This window comes from Leguminivora glycinivorella, chromosome 3 (genome assembly GCF_023078275.1).
Source record: "Leguminivora glycinivorella isolate SPB_JAAS2020 chromosome 3, LegGlyc_1.1, whole genome shotgun sequence".
Taxonomy (NCBI): Eukaryota; Metazoa; Arthropoda; class Insecta; order Lepidoptera; family Tortricidae; genus Leguminivora; species Leguminivora glycinivorella.
Window position 1 is genome coordinate 17598945 of NC_062973.1, and position 21582 is coordinate 17620526.

General features: G+C 36.4%; 1 protein-coding gene across 1 annotated transcript in view; it reads left to right on the forward strand.

The window, feature by feature from the left end:
• The first annotated feature begins 2370 nt into the window (after nucleotides 1-2370).
• LOC125242653 (tyrosine kinase receptor Cad96Ca) overlaps nucleotides 2371-21582 on the forward strand; it is a 109759-nt gene continuing 90547 nt past the window's right edge. The window contains exon 1 of the mRNA XM_048151495.1: nucleotides 2371-2541. The gene's annotated coding sequence lies outside the window, so the exon portion shown is untranslated. The remainder of the gene's footprint in view (nucleotides 2542-21582) is intronic.

The following is a 21582-nucleotide window of genomic DNA, read 5'->3' on the forward strand; positions in this document are numbered from 1 at the left end:
ATAAAAAAATAGTAGCTTATATTAGATTTTTATATAAACACGTACTTGTAAAAAATGTTTGCAAACTATAATAACGAATATGTATATTCATGACTTAAAATGTTCAATTTCGTACTGAATTTACCATTCATGTGCAAAAATATACTAATGGACTAAGTCATAACTTATTCAAACATAAATTAATATGAACAGTTATATTTTACAATATAGTGTCATGGTACTTACACCAAAAACGAACAATTTATGACCCGAATATAATTTAACAATAATGACTTATGTTTTATAACACGGGTCGTAGCATAAAACAACGAATAAAATATCATTTTGCAATAATCATTCAAGTCTCATAGTGGGTAACTATGTCATTTTTTGCATTTTGCAAGAATGAGTCAAGTGTAAAAAAATCGTTGAGTCAACCCTCATAACACATTATTGTAATTTAAATATGTCTTCTGCCAATTACTATAATAAGTTAAGGTTCTTGACACATTAATGCAAAACAGGCAACACACGATAAAGGATTTGTGTTATCCTATTTTTTTACTTTTGGGATAGTGAAAATTTTCAAAATGAAAAGGTCATTTTTGCAAATAGAAGTTTAAAAATCCAGCTACAACATGGCATTAAAATCTCATTTTTTTAGTTTTTGTGGGTTGACACATTATTGCTTATCACCATCACATATATAATGTAATATACAAATTTTGTATATTACATTATAATCTTATATTCTTGTATCTTGTACTTATTCTTATAAATTCTTGTTACATTAGTGAGCAAAAAAGAATATTTGTATTGTATTTTTAACCCCCGACGCAAAAACGACGGGGTGTTATAAGTTTAACGTGTATGTATGTCTGTCTGTCTGTCTGTCTCTCTGTCTGTTTGTCTGTCTGTCTGTCTGTGGCATCGTAGCTCTCGAACGGATGAACCGATTTTGATTTAGTTTTTTTTTGTCTGAAAGCTGAGTTAGTCGGGAGTGTTCTTAGTTATGTTTCATGAAAATCGGTCCACTATGTCGCGGTCGGGGGTTTTTTCAAAATTTTTATTTTGTGGTTAGGTTATGTATTGAAAGGAAGTTTCCTTCCAAATAATAGGATAGGTATTATCCCGTATGTACGTACTATGAATCCTGTGTATCCTAACACTCCTATTTCGCTTTGTTTTTTTGTTAGACTTAATACACATTTTATAGTCCCAGTTTAAAATTACGAATTACATTCACAAGTTACTTGTATATGTAAGCCTGCAAAGTTTAATATTTTGATTTCAAATGTGAGCAATGGCATTAACATAAATTGAGCCCGGTGAAGCGGTGTCAGTTCATAGTTTCTCCAAATCTACATTATTCTACATGCTCAAAAATAGCGTGACCATTTCAGAACTTGTTACGGACTTTTCCTTCATTACATGTTTTAAAATTAGTTTCCATTTTACAAATTGTATTGTAAAGAAAACTAAAACCTTAGTTTCATTGATAATGATTGCTATATATCATATACAAATAAGTCAAATAACTTTTATCATAGAACCAAGTTACACAGAAACTTATATTATTATACTTAAATACATCTATAAAATATTGATTTTAGTCTATATGTGGTAGGGCGACACCGTCAAAAGCGAGCCTTCGTGCGTTTTCACATTATCCGATCCGATATCGGATGTCGGACCGATATCCCATACATTAAGATATCCCATATTAAGAGCGTACACCCATCTTAAAGGCCGGCAACGCACCTCCAACACCTCTGTTGTTTCGGGTGTCCATGGGCGGCGGTGATCGCTTACCATCAGGCGACCTGTCTGCTCGTTTGCCTCCTATCCCATAAAAAAAAACATTACAGGCGCCATCATGGATTTTATCTATTGAAATCCTTCCGACATCCGATATCGGATCGGATAATGTGAAAACGCACTTCGGGTGATTGCCTCGCAGGCGTTGTTGTATTTCCTTTGTTTTTCGGTTTCGGCTGTTTTCAAAACGGATGTGACGGGTTTTGAAAGAAGGAGTGTCGGTGTCAACAACACGGATGTCAAAAAGCGTCTCCCTCTGAGCGCCCCATACCTACCCCACGGCAGGCTATATCTCATTGTATCTCTTAGGCATCGTATAATAATTTAACAAGCGCTTTCAATCAAAACTCAGATTCCAAGTTCTACAATATAAAACTATGACTCGTACTTACCGACAATCAATTTACAATTGAGAGTAAAGCTAACAGTGACACTTCGCATTCATTAACTTCCCAGTCACACTGAATTATTCTTAACATACTAAAGAATACAGTTTATATTAGAGTTGGCTACAAACCGGGTTGATTGTAGTGGGGAAGAGGCTTCTGCGCGCACGCAGCCAGTGTGACGCGAGCGCCGTGCGCGGAGGCAGTTTTAACGATTTGGTGAACCAAAACGACACAGAACTGCTTTTCATCGAGTGAAAGTGCTAGGATCTGTGAAACGTGATAAGTGTTTGAGTAAACAATCTTGCAACTAGTTTTTTTGTGCGGTAAAGTGAATCTCTGATCTGTGGATGACACGGTAGGTCTGATCTTGCTTTTGATTCTGTTTTGAGTCGTGTAGGAAGTCATAACTTTGAGAGGTAACGTGTGGGTCTTCACCTTTTCGAACGGTGGATGCTAAGGAATTGAAAGTGAGTCATTGGCGGAGAATTTAGGTATTGTTGTTTAGTCATAATGTACATTTATTAAAATGATCTACGAGAGAAAAGTTCAAGATATTTTTAAAACAAACTTATACATTTTTACATAATATTTCTTAATATTATACACAAATTGTGAAAGACAATGAATTGGTATGAAGCGAATCCTTTTATATCTCATAATAAAAGCCCATACAAAAACGATTCACACAATGTCTTTTGTAAATAATTATGATTTTATGATATAAAACAAAGAGTAACTCGTTCCAAACTATGCATGGTGACGATGATAATATTTTGAAGAAAACGAAAAGAAAGGCTGAGATATGTAAATAATGTACACAAATGAAAGCGTTCCGTTCCGTTTTCTACAAACGGTGGGCAATATCAGCAAGAACATAGTTGATACAAAAGTATTAGGTATATATAAATTACATTAAGTACCTATATAGACAATTGGAAAATCTTTAGCACATTGGAAGGAATGGAATTTTTCTTAAATCAATTAAAACATAATAAACAACCAGCATAATGACATATCCGAGGCATCGTGATCATTAGTGATTGGACATTAGGCAAAGAATAATTACAAGTGGCTTATGCAAGAAGCCGATTGTCGAATAACTTCCTCGTCATACAAGGTCAAATCCGGAGAAGGGATAAGCCCAACGTTGCTGCTCGCGGATCTCAAGGTCTTATCACAAAAACTCATTAGTAACGCGAGCTTCGGTCTATCAGGTTCTCAATCGGCCAGTTATACCTGACCCAAAGTCCACTAGACTTAGTATAGAATCCTGAGACCAGCCTTTGTTTTTGAACTTGGAACTCCCAATTAATCTTTATAAGTTCTAAATAGCCAGTCATACCCCCGTATTCATAAACGTTCACTAAAGTTATCAGGCCGATAAAGTTCGTTTGTCCCTTTCTATCACACCAATACGTCGGAAAAGGACAAACGAACTTTATCGGCTTGATAACTTTAGTGGACGTTTATGAATAAGGGCGTAAGTAGATGGTTTTCATAACTTCTTGTTAGATTTTGAGCATCTAAAATTGAGCTTTTGACAAGTGTACGATGGTCGATTGGAATATAATATGTTATTTTAAGCTTCACATAAGTTAAATAAGCTTTGTGTTAAATGAAGCGTAATTTTAACAGGATTTCCCGCTTTGATTCTTGCCAATCATGACTTATTGTGTTGTTTGGTGTTATAGGCTCAATCATCAATTTTGTTATTTAACATCAAAACATTTCTCCCATAAAATTGTAAAAATGAGGCAGCTAGCTATGGTTAGTTACAATGGTTCAAATAAGTGCAAAAAATACTGTAGTACCTACGATGGATTCATTGTGTATAACTTTTTATACTGGGTGTCGATTTTTGAATGTCGACCATTAAATTTCGTGAAATTCGTTCAATAATATCTCCATTACTAGCGATTTACATTCTACTAATAGAATCGAAAACGAGTCGTCATTACCACAGTATAATAAAGAGTACTATCGTACAGTATGGCCACTCCCGCCCCCCGCTGAAAGTGCCGCCCACCCCCTCTCGGTTACCTCACAGTTACCGCCTGTCAAAAACACGAACAGTCGACCTGTCTTATTTCACTCATACAAGCATAGTACGCGTTCACCTACACGAGCTAAGACTGTGTGCTAGGAATGCGCCTCTTTCAATATATTTGATTGCCAGTGTCCGAGGTGTGTCATTACCACTAGATTTAAAATTACCAGCCGTCCTTTTTCAAAAATAGCATTCCCTCGTTTCCCACAGACTTTCGAACGGCGAATTCGTGCGTTCGAAATTCAAATATCGGTCCCCTGAAGTGTAAATTAGACAATCACTCTTAATAATAAAAGTTATCCCTGTTCCGCATAAAATTCAAAATTCAAAGTCAAATCTCAGTTGACAGTAAATTTTACTTTCTGACATTCTTAATCCTCTAAGATAATTGCGAAATAAACAACAACTCTCGGGCTTGGGTGATTTTATCTTGCAACTTGAACAATTCTCTTTTAATGCCAGCACTTTAGAATTGAATACAATCAGAGTGGCTTCACTGACACTTTTATTTATGTACTTACCCCCTTATTCATAAACGTACTCTAAAGTTATCAAGTCGATAAAATTCGTTTGTCCCTTTCCGACGTATTGGTGTGATAGAAAGGGACAAACGAACTTTATCGGCTTGATAACTTTAGTGAACGTTTATGAAGAAGGGGGTTAGTACTTATACAATTTTCTGAATTTGATCCGGTGTTTCTTTAAGATGCTACCTAATTTAATATATTATGTAATGGTAACTTTATGAAGGCTATAAAAGTTGATTACCGCGTTTATGCACGAGGCGAGGGGGAGAAAAACGTATTTATTTATTTATCCCGTGTGGTGACGGGTTAAGAATTTCACCACCCCCTTTCTTCCCGTGGGTATCGTAGAAGTCGACTGTGGGATATGGGTTAAATTGTGGCGAAGTCGAGAGGCTGGCAACCTGTCACGTAATGTCACAATTTGGACTTCTTTCAACCCCTTTTTGCCAAGAGTGGCACTGAAACTTAGTAGTTCATGTGCTCTGCCTACCCCTTTATAGGATACATGCGTAATTGTGATGTAAGTATGTATGTATGTTATTTATAGTCAAACCAATTTTAAAACAATTCATTATTTCAGCTAGTTCTCAATCAATGTTGCATGTATATGTGTTAATTACTTAACCTTCACTAACCCTCACTCTTCATAAAAAAGTAATTGGCTGAAAACGTCATTTCTTATCCATTTCAAGTACGAGTAATTGCTCTGTTAAACGACCCAAGGACCTTAATGGTTCTATTATTAAACGGTGGGAAACAACCCGTTAATCAATTAAAATTGTTTTGTTTACTTGAATATATAGATAGCTAGACATTATGTATAATGCCCGGGCATTATATATAATGCCCTTATTAAGAGGGCTTTCATGTGAAAAATAGTGAAATCGTAACCGAGCGCTTAATAATACCGTGTGTGGTATCAAATTAAAGAGCTTTCCGAGTAGTTTACAAATATATAACATATTATAGGACTTTTTATACTTAGTCTAACAAAATATGAGAAAATGTCCAGAAGTGGCAATAATTGTGACGGGGAAGGCTCGTTTTCAAAAAATTGACAAAAATATATAATAGAAATTTACAATCACTAAGGCATAAGAGCAATTTTAGTAAACGTTGCAGATTAATTTTGTATGAAAATAACTCCGATGTGATGTAGATTTTCAAAGAAATTGTCAGTTAATTTTAGGTAATTTCTGAAAAAATTGAATTCGTCTTAGCCTTGTTTACTCTTTTTTAAAACCTTATAATAAAAATGTAGTCTAAAAAGTTTGTAGTACAGGATATACGTATTATAAATTTACCAGTTTCAGTATTCCAAATTGTCCAAATTTTACAAATAAAATCGACTAATCCAGCGCTATACGCGGCTTTTCCTAAACGTGCATTCATAATTAATTTACTGAGTTAGTTTTCTAAAATCCAGTCTGATAAGCATCAAGATGATAAGATGCTCTAATTGAAACTTGAATTAAATATATCTATTGGATAACGGAAAGTGTAGTATTTCACCGACTAAAACTATCAATTTTACATTATTTTGACGTTTTTCTCGAAAGCAGCCTTAATCACTTGGGCTATACATCGATCTAAACTACCTAGATGCACCATCATGGCTTAGAATGTGTCCGCAGCAAATTGTGCTTGAAAATGTTCTAAGCACAATTGGGCGGTCAGTAGCGCTTCATCCGCCGTGTCGGCAACATGCCTAAGTGCTCCGTAAAAAAGTGCATAAATAACACCTTATATACGTTAAAAAAGGATGACGTATCGTATTTCCGGTAAGTAATTGTTAATAATTTTATAATGTTATGCATTTGTGGCCAAAATGGCTTCCTAACTTACTAAAAACATTTATTTTCTAGAATAATTAAAGTAAATTCCTTGATTTGGTCTTACGCAGTTTGTCTCTTTCTCTCGCGCTATACTAGTAATGAGCGGACGGCGACAAAAGATGGATGAAGTGGAACATAGTTAAAAATGGAATGATGGAGTCGCTAATTTATATTTTTTGTAAAAGAAGCCTATTTCATGTTATTAGTGTATGTATTTATTTATTATTATGGACCAATAAGTCTGAAATAAATGATTTCAATTCAATAATATTAATACATATCTTATAAATTACTTTAATTATAAAAAGAAACAACCCGGGAATAGCAAATTCGTTTTTAAGTAATAAAAAAGGTTTTTATTCCAGATTCCCAAAACAAGACGTTGAAAGGGGAAAATGGCGCAAGATTATAGCTGAGGAGCGGAGAGAAGATTTACCCACACAAAGCTTTGAAAGAAATTACGTAGAATAATAAATTAATGTCATCATTCAATTCTTCTTTGTTTTAATAGCTACTTAATTCATATTCTCCAAGTGCACCATCCCTCACACACACCACATACAATCCCTCAACTGTTTACCTTCACATAATCGCTACACATACACTCACTACACGCACACACACACACATATGTTATATATATTAGACGACCGGTCTGGCTCAGTCGGTAGTGACCCTGTCTGCTAAGCCGCGGTCCTGGGTTCGAATCCCGGTAAGGGCATTTATTTGTGTGATGAGCACAGATATTTGTTCCTGAGTCATGGATGTATCCTATGTATATAAGTATGTATTTATCTATTTAAGTATGTATATCGTCGTTTAGTACCCATAGTACAAGCTTTGCTTAGTTTGGGGCTAAGTTGATCTGTGTAAGGTGTCCCCAATATCTATTTATTTATTTATAAACATACATACACATACACACACACACACACACACACACACACACACACATATATATATATATATATATATATATATTAAACAGTTTTTCGCAAAAATACCGCAAATTTCCTCATTCTCGCCTTTCATCTCATAGCGCGACTCCCATGATGCCTCTGTCCATCCTCGTTCCCAATTTAAAAATGGCGTTTAGATTGTTGCAGCGCGAACGAAATTAAACTTATGTTGGTTGCAATAAGACGTAGATTTGTTTAAAAATATGCACACCTGAGATCTGCGGTCATAAAATTTTATGGCTTTCGCGATGATCACATTCATTAATGCCATAACCGCCAATTGCTTGCATTTGAAATTGAACTCTAAGTACTAAGAAATAACGTTGTTTTTGTAAAAAAATTAAAGTAGTTTTTACTACATTGCGAAGTTTTCGTTTGTCAACTAAACGCACACATTTGCAACTAAGCGATCGGACACTTTTGAGTGTCGAATTTGTAGGCGATAGTGTATCTAGGGAAGTTTAAATCGATGGGGCTATAACATATACATACACTAGCTTTTTCCCAAGTTTCGCTCGCGTTAAATTCGAAAATTGCGGAATGCTCCATACAAACTTCCAACCCATATTTTAGGGAAGTGGGGGGTTAGAAGGAGACAAAAAGTAGCCTATGTCACTCTCCATCCCTTCAACTATCTCTACTTAAAAAATCAAGTCAATTCGTCGCACAGTTTTGCCGTAAAAGGCGGACAAACAAACAGACACACACTTTCCCATTTATAATATTACTTAGTAAGTATACGTATGGATAATATACATATAAACTCGCGCCTGTATTTCCAAAAGGGTACCTAAAGTAAAGTGAAGTAATAGTACATTACATCAGAGGCCGGGAAAATGAGGATTTCCGGCCAAGTGGGTATATACGGCCGAGCGAGCGTGCGAGCGAGGCCGGATAGGGATACGAGGCCGGGAATCCGTTTTCACGCCGAGGCATGTATAGTGCTTTTCTCAAACATACAATGAAATAAAAAAAAATGCTCTAAAGGACAATATTTTATAAAAAAAAGTTACTTTGCAGGCCTAGGCCTAAAAAATAATATGAAATCCCTTTACAGTCCTCTCGAGTTATTGCGCCCAAAAAGCGATACTTCCCAGCCCATTTTAAGGAACGTAAAGACAATATTTCATTGCATGTTTGAGAAAAGTAAATTTATTAATTAAATAAAAACACAAAGTTTTACACACAGGCAATTTCCGATGGACTACAAACTAGGCTAGGCCTGTATCTTGCAGTGCCTGTACCTATGCTACTAGGCAGAGTATACATGTACATGAAACTGCTCCAAGAAACCAATACTTTACTTGTAAAGTGTGTCAACTTAAAACACTCTTTTCAGTCGTTTCTTTTTAATTTATCGCTACTCGTTTCGAATTTCCACTTTTCGGCACACGTATCGTAACTTGTTACACGTAACACACGTGTAATTATACACGTGTTTCATTTGTACGGTGACTCGACACTATAGTCAGGTGGCAAGGCATTTATTGTAATTGGGTCAGACGCAGCTGTGAACATTAAGATGCTACAGGAGTGAAAATGCTAAAATGGAAAGGAGCTCTGCTTTAACTATAGTTAAATATACTAGTGTTATTAACTAGATTTATGGAAAAATTGTCCATTGAGAACAATTCAGTTAAAAGATATTGCGAAAAAATTTAAAATCGAGGTTCCGCTCTCGACTGTTTCCTCCTTCAAGACTTAATCAATCGTTACGAAATTTGGGAATCTGAATAACAATGAGATATTCTGTGTCGGACCGTTTAGTTTTTTTGCCTAATTGTTACCAATTTTGAAAACCAGACCTTTTTTTGCGCCATAATCAATAAGGTCCTTTTTGGAAATTTTTGATGGGCTCTATCATCTTTAAAAATAATAATATCAAAGAGGATCGAGTATTATAGAGAGTTACTGTCGAAGTAAAATGTGTAATCACAGTGCATAGACTGCCATCTCTTGACACAGGCTTAAAACTTTTGAACCTCAGTTTTGACAATTTGGCCCATATTCTTAGCTTGATATGTGTTAAAATGTCAAATATTAGTATTAGCGCCATCTAGTTGAGCGTACTCCAAATGTGTAATGCTATCTAGGCCACCGTACCTTTTTCTGTATGGTACTAAGGTACGTTTTTTCCTTAGACTTTATCTGTCTATATATATATGTCTTTAATAATCAAAAAAATCAAAACGATCCGACACAGATAAAAATAATAATAATCTGTATTGAAAAAATCATTGCTCTGTCTTCAAAAACCAGGGAGGAAATATTCGAGATCGTTTGTATGGAGAATTGACCCTTCCTGTATCGTCTTAATGGCTATAAAGCCTACGTTTCTGACTTAACCCTTTACCAGATAAATGGTGTCCTTTAGCAGAATTTACGCAGCTACCTTATCTCTGGTACCTAATTTTAACCTACGATTTATAAACCGGACTAATGGTTATAAGAAGCATATCATAACGTGATATAAAGTTTTTAACTTAATATGCAGAAACAGAATTGTTGCAAGTTAGAACTTTAGAGGTACGGTATTGGCTTAAATAAAATACGAGTAGCTAGTACATATTCGTATGTAGATGCAGCTAGTTGCAAAAATACTAGCTTTATTTGACGTTCATATGCGCATTGTAATATGCCTACTTGAAAAATAAATATTTCATTTTCATTTTCATTTCATTTCATTTTTCATTTTCACTTTACCCTCTTGCAAAGAAGTTTGCCGAGCAACTCTGTAGTCAATGTAGTCATCTCTATTTCTCTGTAGTAGTTGTCTACATCGTGCATTGGAACTTAAAATGTAAGTTCAGAGCCTGTAGCCATGAGTATATTTGTTAATGCTCCGTATCCCTTTAAAAACGAGAAATCGAGATTTGCTAAATATGTTAACAACTCTCACGATCGTATCAGCTCGTATTGAAAGGGGTATTGCATGAACGTAGCTCAAGTTCCGATGCACGTAGACAATCCAATAGTAGACGTTTAGACGATAGCAGTGGGTGACCCGTTAGTAATCAATGTTATATCAAAATAACTCCATACAATTAATGCTATTTTTTTTTAAATGTGTAGTAGTGCACCCTGTGTAGTAGTTTGTTACCAGAAACTCGGCGCTATCGGTATACGCTTTGTTTCTGAGTGTATGTTGGTGTGATCCGGGAGAGTGATGTGTGTATGTGATGATTTGTGAAGTGTAATGGTGTGTGTTGGGTGTACCTACGTCCTTATAGTGTAAGGAGTGAACATGTGATCAATTCAATTCGGTATCCTGTAAGAGTCACATGAGGTTTGACAATGTAAGTGGAAGTCACGGATTTCTACCAAGAAAACTCATGCTACTCGAACGGAATTTGGGTAATAATGTTGATACCATATAGATTTTATATACCTATCACCATAGATCAAGCAAGCGCATCTACATAGCGTGCCAAACGAACTCGGTCAAAACGTCTTGGTAGGCCGACCCTACTCACATCTTGTAACTTTCGCTCGTCAATTTTTGTACATTCCACATACTTACGCATATTTTTGTATATTCAATGAAAACATTAAAAAAAATCCTCGCTTCTACGTGATATTACATTGAAACACACAAAAATTGTGAACACCTAAGGGCCAGAGACATATTTCCTTACAGGTAAATAATTATGTCAGCACATAATGTGACACGCTCTGCCCCTTAACAAATATGTAGGTTAGGTAACTTATTTCTTCTAGTGGTTGACACCGAAGCCAAAGAGTTTGCAAGTCTCGGAGAAATACCCAGCCGTTCTGCAGCTTACAATTTATGATCTATTACAGTCATCTGATTAGTTAACAGATCTACACAGCGGGGGATTAATAACTTGCATGTCGATGTTAAAAGTAATTCTTTTTTTCCATTCATTTAATAAATAATAAATATTTCAGTCTGGAACTACATAAAAATGCAATCTGATTAATTAAAATAATAATACCCATACCCGTTTATTAAAATTCCAACATGTTTTTTGTGAGATCTAAAAATTCTGTGATAAATAATTTTCTTCATAATGGTGTAAATATTAAAAAGGATGTGGTTGGGTAGTTTTAGATTCTCTTTAGAATATCAAAATAAATGCGAAGCAAAGAGCACCCCTTTTAACCCTTTTCCAGACCACATGCAACTAGAAAGTTTTCCCAAAGAAACCTAATATATTCTGCCTAAGGCAGCTTTACAGATTTATTACAGATTTCACGAAATTATAATATTATTACATATAATTTCAACCTTATATTGGAATACTAAAACTGAAATTCTGTTAGCGCGAATGCGGTCGATATATCGTAATGTGTCTGGAAAGTGGTCGAATATTTAAGTAAATAATTGAGAATGTTTAGTCAAAGAGGTTTGAGTATTATAGAGAGTTACTGTCAAAGAAAAATGTGTAATCACAGTGCATAGTCAGCCATCTCTCGACACAGGCTTAAAAATTTTGAACCTCAGTTTTGACAATTTGGCCCATATTCCTAGCTTGATATGTGTTAAAATGTCAAATGTCATTATTAGCGCCATCTAGTCGAGAGTCCTCCAAAGGTGTAGCGCCGTCTAGCCGAGATTCCTCCAAAGGTGTATCGCCATCTAGCCGACCGTACCTTTTTCTCTATAGTTCCGAGGTACGTTTTTTTCCTAGACTTTATCTGTCTATACGAAGTTACGTCTTTGGTTTAGTATAGGGTAGTGTAGATTTTACTTTGTTTTATGTTTGCCAATCATGCTAAATTATAAATAAAACCATGGATATGATTTTGATATTTAGCTCCAAATCCCAAAACGGAATTCTACAGATGTCGTGCGAAAATATTTGCCTTCGTATTCTTACGGAAACGTATGAACATATCATGCTATTTCAGTCCGGTATTGTCTGAACTTGCATTACAAAGACGAACGTTTCCGGAATAATTCAACTACGAAATTCTTGAACGTAAAAATTTTGGTACTTAAACATAAAATTACTTGAATTCTTAAACACAAGAAATATGACAAAATAAATTATTAATTATTATTCTCTTTATTGATTTCCATTCTTAATTAATGGTAAAGTGTTGTCGCGTCGGGGGACCGCTCTCAATATTAGCGCGAGGGCAGACGTCGTTGACGGTTGTGTTTCCGATGCAGACTTTAGAGTCTTATTTTAAGATTGGGTGTTGAAATTTTTGCTCAGCACTTATCTAGTTTGTTTGATTGTAAACACTTCGTTACTTGTAATTCTAATACTTCCTTTGACATTTTGGTTGTAAGTATAGTTACATTGTTCATGTTCAGGTAGTTAGTTTAATGTATGTACCTAGTGAATTTTTTGTTAAACATTTATTAAGTTAGTTTAGCTGTGTAAATATTTAGTTTTTAAGTTTTAAGTTAGACAGGCAAAGAGCGGTCCCCCGACGCGACAACACTTTACCATTAATTAAGAATGGAAATCAATAAAGAGAATAATAATTAATAATTTATTTTGTCATATTTCTTGTGTTTAAGAATTCAAGTAATTTTATGTTTAAGTACCAAAATTTTTACGTTCAAGAATTTCGTAGTTGAATTAGGCTTTCATCTTACGTATTTCGTAAGAAGGTAGAAGGTAGGTAGATATTCCTAAGAAGAAGAAGGTAGGTATTTCGTAAGAAGGAAGGTAGGTATTCCTAGAGCTACTTATTTAGTTATTTTATTACTTTTTGAAAGGTCGCACTTTTAGTTTTTTTCACCCTTTTTTATTTAATTTATAATTTAATTCACCTTTTTTTGTGTCGGGGGTTTTTTAAATTTATAATTTAAGGTTTTTATTTCTTTCTTTTTATAGGGGGCTCTTTCTTTTGTCATATTTCTTGTGTTTTGGAATTCAAGTACCGAAATGTATGTTAAGTACTTACCTACATTTTTTACGTTTAAGATGTTCTAGATGTAAGTGCATGCTGTTTTTATTAAAATACTAAAGTCACTATAAGTGTGCCGTTCAGATTTGAGGAGTTCCGTTCTGACCAACATCAGGAGTTCCACTGCACCAAATGTCACTGTTCTGGACGTAAGGGCATGCTGATCTTATAAAAATACCAAAGTCACTATAAGCGTGCCGTTCAGATTTGAGGAGTTCCGTTCTGACCATCATCAGCAGTTCCACTGCACCAAATGTCACTGTTCCGTACGTAAATGCATGCCATTCCTTTAAAAACACAAAAATCACCATATGTATGCCTTTCAGATTTGAGGAGTTCTCTCGATTTCTCCAGGATCCCATCATCAGAACTGGGTTCTGAGAAAAATGGGACCAATCTGTATTCATATACTATCAATCAAAAGAAAAAAATTAAAATCGGTCCAGTAACGACGGAGATATCGAGGAACAAACATAAAAAAAATACACACGAATTGAGAACCCCTTCCTTTGAGATTTGAGGCGGCGGTTAAAAATCAGCACCGATAACATGGTCGCGCCAGGCCGTCCTTTTCGCACTTACTAATACTACAAATATCACAGAATATTATAATAGTACAAATACAGAAGGCTCACTCCTTTGATGTTCATAAAATGCCGCCATTCTAAATTCTTACCTACATTAACAAACGGACCGCACGCGGGCAGCCGACATTGAATTCTATTGCGCCGCGTGAAGGTCGTCACCAGTGAACGGGCCGCGAAACTCGCGGCCGCCGCCATGTACATGTAGCGCGGCGATAGAATCGCGGAATGAGCCGCCCCTTTAGGCCTAGCACATGATTGCCGCGAGAGTATGTCGCCGCGAGATAGATGAGATGACACGTCTTTGTCGTAATTGTATTTAGTGACATAGGAACCGGTAGTCTATCTCGCGGTGACATACTCTCGCGGCAATCATGTGCTAACCCTGCTGGTTTTATCATTTATCGCGCGATCATGCTTGCCTCTGTAATCCATAATAAATAAATAAATAAATAATTTTGTGGCGGCGACCATCTTGGACCAGCGGCCATCACCTACAGCTACATAAATACATACATACATACATACATACAATCACGCCTGTGTCCCATGAAGGGGTAGGCAGAGCACATGAAACTACTCAGGTTTCAGTGCCACTGTTGGCAAATAAGGGGTTGAAAGAAAACGAAACTGTGACATTGCAGTAATAGGTTGCCAGCCTCTCGCCTACGCCACAATTTAACCCACATCCCACAGTCGCCTTCTACGACACCCACGAGAAGAAAGGCCCTCACCTACAGCTAATATAAATAAAAAGACTCGGCTAATTCACCTTTTATAAACAAAAAAATAAATCAAAATCGGTAGATCCGTTCAGGACACGATACGATGCCACAGACAGACACACACATACCCACATACACACACACACACACACACACACACACGCAGACAGATAGACATGTCAAACTTATAACACCTCGTCGTTTTGCGTCGGGGGTTAAAACACAACTTTCTATGATTATTGGTCAAGTGCGAGTCGGATTTCGACTCTTCCATACAATTTAGTCATGAGCGCCTGATGGAGTGTGAAAGCAACAATTTCACAAACAAATAGTAGAAGTTTAGTACATTTCGTATTTTCAAGACGTTATATCTCGGAAACGATAAGAGATAGACCAAAATGGACTTCAGATTTGGGCTTTCGGTGGCACAATAGTGCCACACGAATTTTATATTTTCGTATATATAGACATTTTTTGGACCGATTTGGATAAATTTTTTTTTTCAAAAAAATCTAACCCGGGTGTAAAATCTTTATTTTTTGAGCTAGAAGGCTGAAAAAAATACTACTTGGGTGTTTTTCTAATATATTTCGGGCCGCTAAGAATCAGCCACATAACATTGTAATTTTTTTTTATAAAAAAAAAACTAATTAATATTTTGAAAAAACCGCCGACATAGTGGACCGATTACCATCAAACATGGCTAAGAACACTCCCGACTAATTCAGCTTTCAAACAAAAAAAACTAAATCAAAATCGGTTCATCCGTTCGAGAGCTACGATGCCACAGACAGACACACACACAGACAAACAGACAGACAGACAGACAGACAGACAGACAGACAGACAGACAGACAGACAGACAGACAGACGGACAGACAGACACGTCAAACTTATAACACCCCTTCGTTTTTGCGTCGGGGGTTAAAAATACGAAGGAAAACCTTTTCGCACTACATCTGTAACTTGGTTCGTTCTATTTTCAAAAGTAACTCGAATAGTTACAAACATTGGTGAGTTGGCCTGTGTGGTGACGGGTTAAGAATTTCACCACCCCCTTTCTTCCCGTGGGTGTCGTAGAAGGCGACTATGGGATATGGGTTAAATTGTGGCGTAGGCGAGAGGCTGGCAACCTGTCACTGCAATGTCACAGTTTCGTTTTCTTTCAACCCCTTTTTTGCCAAGAGTGGCACTGAAGCTTTAGTAGTTTCATGTGTTCTGCCTACCCCTTTATGGGATATAGGCGTGATTGTATGTATGTATGTATGTATTGGTGAGTTTTTGACATTTAAGAGTACGTTGCTCGTTTGCTGCCTATTTCATTAAAAAAAATAGCATCCATTGTATGGAGATAGTCAAGCGTTCCCAAACGGATATTTACTAGAACCATAATAGTACATTACGATACATTGCAGAAAAAAGGAAGTACAGAACGTGTGCCGATAAATTAAAACGCGGCAGAAGGGAGTGATTTTAATCGACACCAGTTACGATTTTCCTTTTCGCACGTGTATCGTACGACATTTTCCAGTACAAATGGCCCTCTGAAGCCTTGATCTGACAAAATGACCCATTTTGCGCATGAATAGCTCCATCTGTACCAAGGATTATATATATAGGATTTACATAGTTCATACTAGTTTTTAGCGCCACCTATTAAGTACTGTCATAACTACACTGATCATTTATCTGCATTTATTTTTTCAAAATGTGTATTGACGTGATATCATGATTTTAAAATAAAGAAATATGTTATTTGTTCTTATAAAAAATAAAAACACTCAAAAATATTAGGGGAAAATATGATTTTGGCCACTTCCAGGCTGCGAACAGCGCCATCTAGTTTTAAGCCTAAAAGGCCCATACATTTCAGGGGTACGCTTTTTTATGGGCTTTGTCAGTCCCGTATTGTATCGTTCATGATCTGTACTGAACATTACTTTTTTCATGACTTACGCTATCGAGTTGCGTTTTCTAGCATGTAATAAAGTTATAGTAGAGGTTCACATGACGGAAACTTCCATAGTAACCATCGCGCGAAGATATTTGATCACGTGAGCATTTCGAAATAGCTTCAATTATCACGGCTCTTATACGATATAGAGGCAAACGAGATTCCTAACGAACGGCCACATTCTTCTCATTCGTTTCACCAAAGACATATATAACTCCGTATAGACAGATAAAGTCTAAGAAAAAAACGTACCTCAGTACCATACAGAAAAAGGTACGGTGGCCTAGATAGCACTACACCTTTGGGGAACGCTCAGCTAGATGGCCCTAATATTAATATTTGACATTTTAACACATATCAAGCTAAGAATATGGGCCAAATTGTCAAAACTGAGGTTCAAAAGTTTTAAGCCTGTGTCAAGAGATGGCAGTCTATGCACTGTGATTAGACATTTTGCCAAAGAGAAAACAGGATTTTGAGGAGCATCATCAGGAAAAATCGTCATGCAAGAGCAGGAGAACTTACCTAACTATGGCATGACGCGATCAAAATAAACATTTCAGTCGATACCTGAAAGACAGTAATGAAAATAATGGGCTTCGGTTTTCACACCGCTAAACAGAAACCATTACTTACTCAAAAGCAGAAAACTAACAGGTTGAAATTTGCACAAAAGTACAGAAACTGGACTGCCGATCAGTGGCGAAAAATAATATGGAGCGACAAATCCAAATTTGAGGTCATAGTTGGCGATGAACGAAGTAAAGTCATTCAATGTAAAGGAGATGCATTTCACAAAGACTGTCTTGAACGCAAGGTGTAGTTTCCAGCATCTTTAAATGATTTGGGGCTGTATGTCGGCACAGGGTGTGGGATGTCTGCAATTTATAGATGGAACCGTCAATGCAGAGAAATACAAAAGCATCTTGGAATAGAGTTCACTACCGTCTATAAGAAAGTTCAAGTATATAAATGGATTTACTTTTCAACGAGATGGTGCCTCATGTCATACTGGCAAGACAACGATGGAGTGGCTGAAACAAAAACAAATTCCTACCATATCATGGCCATCCAGCAGTCCAGACTTGTCTCCCATAAAAACTTTGTAGTGGTAAATGAAGAAAAAGTTGCGAAAAGATCCTTCTAAATCCAAAGCTGATTTTAAGGAGAAACTTGTGGGTGTCTGGAATGGAATAACCCCTGAGGAGTATAGACAGTTGGTAGATACAATGCCGCTCAGAATTAAGGCCGTTTTAGATGCAAAAGGTGACGCCACCAAGTGGTAGTTGTTCTTTTCTGCATCGGCTACGCTGAAGACGAACATTTTTGCGAGTGTTACATTTGGTGAAATTATGTTTTTTTGTTTACTAGTGAGGAAAATTGTTAATTTATGTTTTGAATAAATAAAATATGCATTATAAGCTCTCTTGTTTTTATGTTACATGTTCTACTAATCATCTAATTCATCCTGAATTTTGAGGTCGAAGTTAGGACATAATATTTTTTTCATACTAGACGATATCATTTGCATTGGGGCTCGTATGTTTTGTCTAGTATATTTTTTTTTTCCCTTATAAATATCCCCTTTCCCCTATAAATGAGTACAAACTATTCCAAGATAATTTAATAAATATACTATATTATTGGGTTGGCACAAAAGTAATGACACACTCTACAAAACTCTATATATTTCCTTTCTTAAGTTAATTGTTTTCGATAATATTCTAGTATGTTGTAGAACATTCTAGGTACTTCTAATGTGAGGGTATATAAAGCCGCCCTCGTGATTGGTTTAGTTAGATTGAAATAAAATGGACGAGCGACAAGTTCGAACACTTTACTTATACGAGTACTTGTTAGGCCACAGTGCGCGGGCTGCGGCTGACAATATCAACACTGCATTGGGCGCTGGAAGTACAAGCCATGCCACGGTGTCCAGATGGTTTGACCGTTTTAAATCAGGAGACAGGAGCCTTGAAAGTCAGTCACGCTCAGGGCGACCACCTGCATTCAATGATGACGATTTACGCCGCGAACTACAGTCGAATCCTGATGCTACTACTCGTGAATTAGCGGAAGCACTTAACTGCAGTCACCACGTTGTGGAATACTATCTGCATGAGCTTGGGTATCGAAAAGTTTTGGATCGATGGGTACCGCACATCCTTACCGACGCTAGTCGTGCAGTCCGTGTCGCCATCTGTCAATCACTTTTGCTGCGACCCCGACGTAAAGAGTTTTTGACTGATCTGGTTACGGGAGATGAATCATGGATTTATTATGAGAACGATACACGTCGTGCTTTTTGGCTGCCTTGAGAAGAAACGCCACCAACTCAACCAAAGCTGAGTCAAAAGAACCGCTTAAAAGTTTTGCTTTGTTGTTTCTGGGACTCGCAAGGCATGCTGTTTCATGAACTATTACACAATGAAACTGTAAACGCTAACAAATATTCAACACAGCTCACCGAACTATCTTCTGCTATCAAGAAAAAATTACGAAGACGAGCCACTGTAATTTTACTACATGATAACGCACGACCTCATGTCGCATCTATCGTTCGCCAACCGCTGCAAAACTTGGGCTGGGAGACGATACCCCACCCACCTTATTCTCCAGACCTCGCACCATCAGACTTTCATTTTTTTAGAGCCCTGAAACGACATTTGCGGGGTAAACAATTCAATGATTTCCATGATGTACAGGTGGAGTTGAACAACTTTTTCGAGGCACAGCCATCAGAGTTCTGGGCGAAAGGCGTCCAAACTTTGCCGGATCGTTGGCAAGAAGTCATAGATGCTAATGGTGATAACATCATCGACTAAGCTTTTTGTATTGTAATAATAATAAAAAATATAAAACGTAAACCAAGTGTCTCATTACTTTTGTGCCAACCCAATATTTTACTTACATGCAGGAAATAGGCCGGCTTATTATATTTAGGATTAAGTACTTTAATTATAAGATGCCCTGTTTCTTTTTTAATTTATGTGTACCATATTGCAATAACTTGTAGGGTAAATATCATGTTGCTGTAACCACCACCTGTACCTAGTGTAAGATCTGTACATCAACATGAGAGGAATAAAAAATCTATTCTATTTTATTCTATATCGTTGGGCCCTAAGAATGAGGTAGAAATTCGAATTACACTCGATATATTTTTTTTAACTTAAGTACTTGAAATACATTTCTAAACTCCGTGTAGCTTGTTATGTAATGGGGTGGTGAAATTATAAAATACATGTACTCGTAAAATATATATTTATTTAAAAATAAAATAAATGAAATATGATATTTATTCACTTTTAATGTTTTACCTATCCGAGTAAAATAAATAGGTGTTACACCTTATTGGCGGGTCAGTTAAATAATTTTCTAGATTATGGTTATCGTGGATTTTGGCAAAGTAACATTATAAGTTTGTTTTAGTTTTCATTCAGTCAAAACCAAAGACATAGTAAATAATAAAGTAGTTCAAGGATGATTTATATAGTTAGGATTTACAATGTTCATACTAAGAATCGCAGCTCATTTTTTTAACGCCACCTATTAAATACTATCATAACTACACTGAATGATGATGCCTACATTTTTTTTTGTTTCAAAATGTGTATGGAAGTGATATCATGATATTAAAATAAATCAATATACGTTCATATGTTCTTATAAAAAATAAAAACGCAAAAATATTTGGGAAAATATGATTCTTGCCATTTCCAGGCTGCGAAACAGCGCCATCTAGTTTTAAGCCTAAAAACCCCATACATTTCAGGGGTACGCTTTTTTGTATGGGCTTTGTCAGTCCCGTATTATATCGTTCTAGTTCTATTTCGACCTTTAAATCGCATACAGATTTTGTTTAATAATCCGAACAGTAAAATTCAGTAAAGTAAACCGATCAATATCAATAAGAGGAAACGGCTTACACTCTCTACGAGTTAGTACACAGTAACTCTTCATACAATGTCGTCTGCTCGCGACGTGTCAACACTTTGGAAAGGCCACCCGGATGCTTCCATAATGAGATGAGCACACGTTCGGAGAACTCCTGGGCACGTAGCCAATATCACATCGCTTACACTTCGTAAGAGGTTTTCGTAGCTAGCTCTCTCTATCGCTCTTCTGTAGTGGCGCGACAGAGACACTCCGTTTCGATCGCCTCATAGCGTCAACGATTGTCATTTCAGCTAGGCCAGCTGATCAGTTGCCATTTACATTATACAATTACTTGTTTGCAAGGCACGTGCGAGGAGTACCAAAGGGGATTATGTACCTATATTCTTTGAATATAACCTTTTCCCCTCACTAGCTCGGAAACACGTGTTTTGTCCTTTAATACCAGCCGGTAAAAACGCATTTTATCCACTAGTGGGTAAAGTAATTTGACCTTGAATAAAGTCAAATAAACTGCTTTAAAATTGATAAAAGTAGGTGAATCTAGTAATAATGATGATTTACCACCTGTGGAACTACTGGAAGCAGTGATAAACGCATTTTTTGCGTTGTAGTTTCCTCGCTATAGTGAGGGGAAAAGTTTCGTGTTACACTCGGGTGCAAATGTATTTTACTTCTCGTGTGTTAAAAAACTCGCAAGTTCAGGATTCTATTCTCGAACCACTCGCTTCGCTCGTGGTTCAACTATAGAATCCTTTCACTTGCTCGTTTTTCAATTCCACACTCTGCGTTAAAATACAACTTTGCCCCCTTGTATAACAAATAACTATTATCAAGTGTCACGTCATTATATTCTAACAACATAAAATGGTGATTGGAACTTTTACTCTCGTTTAAAAATTCATTGGCAATTCAATATGTCAACGGAATAACGCAGTTATGATTATGAAAGACTTATTCACACACAACTCATACCTTTCAT